Consider the following 6,000-nt stretch of genomic DNA (forward strand, 5'->3'; position numbering starts at 1 on the left):
GCGCTCGCCCCGTAATCGAAAGGTTGTGAGTTTGAATCTCGGCTGTCAATAGGTAGTAACTGTTTCTTCGCCAAGTTCTCGGCACTTTGAAGTGAAAGTTGCGGGTCCTTCGAGTGAGACCTTAATAACTAAAAGCCTAGGCCCCGTGTTACGGCAGGCGTTGGCACGATAAACATCTTTCACTGCTAAATGGCCCTGAGTGCCGAGTAAAGGTCAAAATTTGAAGCCCTTCACCGGTATCTGATGACGTCTCTATATGAGTGAAAAATTCTGAAATGGGACATAAAAACAACATACAATCAATTATCAATAGTTATTTCCATTCTTATATCGATTTTAATTACCCCAGTGATCTTCAAATAAAAGACACCACAGAGTCTTACAGAGACTGTATTCTATCTAAGAAATAGATTTAAGTTGCTTCATTATTCCTACCTTAATTTTAATGGTACAAATATAAGCAGAAATAAAGTTGAAATTAAAAAAGTAGGACAAAGTAGTACAAAGAAAGTTTGAATGAGTATAAAGAAGAAAGTTTTAAGTACGTATTGAACGTAAACGTAGGTCTGATGCCACCAGTCGAGGAAACGTACCATTAACAATATGTTACCGGGCCATAAAGAAAATTTTGTATATTTAATACTCTTGTGTGTTTTCTCGCATTTTCAGGCTCAAAGGAAGCTTTTTTATGGGGGGGGGGCACCAAAAAAAAAATAAATAAAAACTAGAAACTCATTGCGAGCAATGAGAGGTCTTCCGTCCGATTTTGAAAATAAAAACATAAATTCAAGCTGAAAAGGTGATAAAAGAAATTCAGTCACTCTGAAGATTTAACCCTGGTCATCAGCGAGAAAATCCAACGTGCTAACCATTAACCATTCACTTTTTTGCACCACTTCCTGTCACGACCGGAAGTAACGGCGATACATTTTAAAAATCAGAAAATCAGAAAACACAGTTTTAACCGTGTTTTGGATCTTAAATCAAATAACTTTTCTGTGACAAGGTGAAGATAACGAACAGTGATCGATCCAATAAAAATCCATAATGAAGTCACATTTGTGAGCAGGGCATAAAACTCGGACCCCTGGAAATTCCAGAGGTGGGATCAGGTGCCAAGGATGAGTAAGCATTCCCTGTTGACCGTTCACACCCGCCGTGAGCCCATGTGTATATCAGAGAGACGGAACATTCCGTAGTCAAATTCAGTATAGAAACAAAAAAAAAAAAACAATTACTATGAAAAACCTCAGCCAACATATGACCCAAGGACAGGTTATATTTTCTAAATCTTCCAAAGTCTTTATAACGACCATAGAATATACAAAATGTTGACTTTAAACGAGGTTGTTTTAAACTTATCTGTAAGTAGCTTGCCTCTTTTCTTTTAAATTGATCGTACTCGGAGCATGCTCGTAAGTATCGAATAAGTTGGGACATCGCTTATACCGGTTACAAAAGTTTCCAATTAAACATGTCACAATGTTTATACCTATAAATTGATACTGTGTCGTTATATTTTATTCAGCCAAAATTGAATGTAATCATTCTTAAAACTCTGCTCTAATTCAATTTCAACGTACGATTGAGTAAACACTATAATTTAAGCTTAAAAACGAAAGAAAATTGAATTCTCTCAAGTTACAGTATATGTTCAGCAACTTTTAGATAAAGTTATGTTCATGTTTCATGCCATTTAAATCCTTTATATGTCATAATTAAGCAGTAATATTGTAATAATTATTGTAAAAATGAGTCTTACAAACAAAGATTATATTGGTACCTGGGACAGTATTGATCATGTTATCTATCTAATTTCTTTATCATTTCTGAATTACTGAAGAAGGATAGATGGTTTTCATAATGCCCCTCGACCGCTGAACCGTTTAACACATAACTCTAACCCTTTTTTTCTTCTTCAGGTGCTTATGTTTCTTTGCAACGAGTATCTACTTTACGTGTATTTCTTTATATGAAGGGGAAAGTTCCTTTGATTCATGTATACTGAATCAGAGGGTGAAAATACGGAATGGTGTATTAAAGGGAGAAATAGAATTAGAGGTGGAATGGTGTATTAAAGGGAGAGATAGAGTTAGAGGTGATATGGTGTATCTATAGAGGAATTAGATTAAGATATAGTGTATCTATAGATGAACTATATCAAGTAATAGTATATCTATAGATAAATTAGATTTGAACTTGAAATAACGTATCCTTAGATGAAATAGACTTAGCCTTAAAATAGTGTGTTTACAGATGAATTGAATTTATACTGACAATCATATAATGTTTGTGAAAAAATGAGCAGTGAATCAGGTTTTTTTTTACTCAAATGAAATAATTCATAACATCATTATATTTCTATTCCAAAGCGTGTTTTAATTTTCTGTGCAGTTTAAAAAAAATATGAGAAACTGATTAATAAATGACAAAAGTCAATGAAATATTAACGTCTTGGTTCTTTCTCCTATTATATTTAGTTTGTGTTGTTATCACGTTACTCCACTCATGTATAACTGTAGGCATCATGAACTGGCTTTATTTTAAAAAAAATGTAGGAATGTAATGATTTATTCAACGTATGTGGTGATTGTCCCCTTTATTATAAAAACAGTATTGATTGATTAGTAGAAAACTTGATGCATTTATTGACCAGTTTTAAACAATGACGATTATACAAAAGATTAATGTCACGAGCATTTAAATTATTTAGTTTGAAATGAAAAGGGGACCTCAATTATCGTAAACAGATAGCCACGTTCTATTCATTACTTTGGTAATGTCCCTGCACAATTTATGATAAGCCAACAAATGGTGCAGTTTAATTCAACCATTACACCAAATCGTGCAAGCATTTATAGACTAAACTATTGTGAAGGATTCTCGCGAGATTTTTTTTTATTCTAAACGAAAAGGCAACTTTTAAAGCTATGATATTCGAATTTCTTTCACACAATGGCTACGTACTTTTTGATAGTTCATGAGTACTTAGAAAATAAATATCGGTGCATTTGACATGTTCCTCCGCTGAAAAGCGTGCACAGCATTTATTGCTTACACAAGATGAAACACGTCCTTTAAGTTTGGCTTAATGGTGGCTTATAGGTTCTTAATGATGGCTTAATGTTTGTCTTTACGTCACCATTAAGCACCTTTAAGCTACCTTTAAGTAATGAATACTCCACCATTAAGTTACCATTAAGCCTTTCAAAGTCCTTAATGGATGCTTAAAGGTAGCCTAATGTTAGCTTAATGGTGACTTATTTGTGCTTAATGGTAGCTTCTAGACAATCTTTAAGTCACCAATAAGCCACCATTAAGACAGACTTATAGGTGCTTAATGTCTTAACTCCATTAAGCTACCATTAAACTACCTTTAAGCCACCATTAAATCACCATTACGCAGTCGATAAAACTGCTTTAATGGGTTAGATATTATTTTTATAATGATTTCTTCAAAAAATTATAAATGTCAAGTTTACACAATTGTTAATTCGGCGAATATAATATAAAAGAAAGAAAAATAAATAAAAATACATAAATTTAAAAAAAGCCGTTCCCAACAGGATTCGCTCCCACGACCTTTAGATTGGAGGGCGAACGTTTTAACCACTGTGCTAACGGTGCTGCTGATATTGTAGTAAACATTAAGTCACCATTAAGATGCAGCTTAAAGGTGCCATAATGGTAGCTTAATGAAGTGTAGGCATTAAGCACCTAGAAGCTGCAGCTTAATGGTTGCTTAAAAGAATTAACTTCTATAAGCCCTCATTAAGCCACCATTAAGCGATTGCTTAAGGTCAAGATCTAGTAAATGACTTTAGACTAACTTTTTGGTGCTAGGTCCATTATGACGTCATAATCAATTTCAACTTTCTTTTTCCCGTACTTTACGGCTCTAAGAGGATTATGTAGAAAATAAAGTATTTTCATGGAATTCAGTTTGTAATCATGTGAAAAGTAATCCCGATACCTATATTAAATTTAATATTATTTTAAAGAAGAGGCCAAGAACATACAAATTACCATTTTCTGAGAGACTTTAGGCAATCTGAATACATTTCCTTTGTCTTATATGGAAGAAAACTCCGGTATTCATGACAGGTTTTCTTATTTTTTCATTGAAAATGACAGTTTAAAATACGATTTTTCATCTTATTTATCTACAAATTTTGCCCCGAAACACCTTATTTAACCAAGCGTAAATTATAAAGCATCATTAAAGGAATTCATTTGTTAAATTTGAGAAATCTGTAGGCACTTTTCATTTACTAGATCTTGACCTTAAAGATGGTCTTTCGTCCTGTGTTAGCAGAATCTATTAAAATATACACATTTAGCACATGCATATAACATTCATCTAATAGATAAACTGAACCTTTGTTTGAATAATTGACTTTAGTTAATATAAAATTAGATAATCATTTCTTCAAAAGGAACAACTTTTTGGCATTTGCTTAAATGTTTTATTTCGAGAATCGAAACATTTCACACTATAGACTGATCCGTAGATAATTATAACACACACAATTACACACGTTACACATTTCACACAAGCCTGATCCGTAGATAATTTATCACATATACTATTAAGCCTGATCCGTAGATAATTTATCACACACACAATTCAGCTTTTTTACACTTAGGTGATATTTCTCTTCTTCTATTAATATGTTGAGTTATCAGCTTGTGATACAATTAAAAGATTGAACAGATCACTTTCAATTTAATTTCATGGTAATTGGCATTTTAAGATTAAAAAAAATTAAAAGAAAAGTGGTTTCTTTAGAAAAGTCAATTTTTGGCACATTTATGGAAAGCGCATATCAAATATTCACAAGCCCATTTGAAAGTCTTTTATCTATCTTGCATCATATTAAAAAAGAATGATATAGCAAATACTGTTCGAAGAAATCACTTTCATGGCTCAGTTTGTACGAAGGCGTTAGAAGGCCAGATAAAAAAAAATCGATCCGATGAATTTAATATTGATCGAACAAATAGCTTCTTTTTTTTTTTTACTAAAAATAACTAGTTCTTTGTTAGGACAAATTAAATATTAGTTTGGTCGAATTATGTATTTATTCAGGCAACTATTAATTAATTCGTAATTGTTGATTAATTTTTGGAATGATTTTGATATTTGTTTGGACGATATATACATTATTCGGACAAAGAAAATATTTGTTCGGAAGAATGATTTTATTTGCGCAGACGAATACCTGTAAGATATTAGAAGGGCCTGATTAGATATTTGTTTGGGCCAATAAGATATACGTCTGGACAAATAATGCATTTCTTCGGACGAATCATTTTGATTTTTTTTTTGGGCAACGCAGAATTTGTTTTGACCGGATAGGTTTGTTTAGACAGCTAAGTTTTTCGTTCTGAAGAACTTACTATGATTTCTAATCATTCTTATCAAACTGGAGAGATACCAGCAGTATGGAAATCAGCCAACATCTGCCCCATATACAAAAAAGGAAAGAAATATGTGGCAGTGAACTATAGGCCAGTGTCATTAACATGCATCTCCAGCAAGATCATGGAGCACATCGTCACTAGCCACATCATGAACCATGCCGATTTTAACAACATCATATACCCATTCCAGCATGGGTTCCGTCGTGGTCTTTCATGCGATACCCAACTTATAGAGTTCATTGATGATATCACTATCAATATAGACAAGGGAAAACAGACAGACTGCGTTATTATGGACTTCTCCAAAGCATTTGATAAAGTGAGCCATAGTCTCCTAATTCACAAACTCAACCATTATGGAATAAATGGAAAGACCAATCAGTGCATCAAAATCTTCCTTACCAACCGCAGGCAAAGGGTGGTCGTGGAGGGGGAATCATCTGAAGAGGTGTCAGTAGACTAGGCGTACCCCAAGGTTCGATCTTCGGACCCAGTCTCTTTCTTTTTTATATTAATGACATGCCAGAGAGCCTTCTATCAACTGTATGACTCTACGCTGATGATACCGTAGTATAC

The sequence above is a fragment of the Saccostrea echinata genome, unplaced genomic scaffold (genome assembly GCF_033153115.1).
Source record: "Saccostrea echinata isolate AGI-Se365-2 ecotype Australia unplaced genomic scaffold, CSIRO_AGI_Sech_v1 ptg000033l, whole genome shotgun sequence".
In the NCBI taxonomy this organism is placed as follows: domain Eukaryota; kingdom Metazoa; phylum Mollusca; class Bivalvia; order Ostreida; family Ostreidae; genus Saccostrea; species Saccostrea echinata.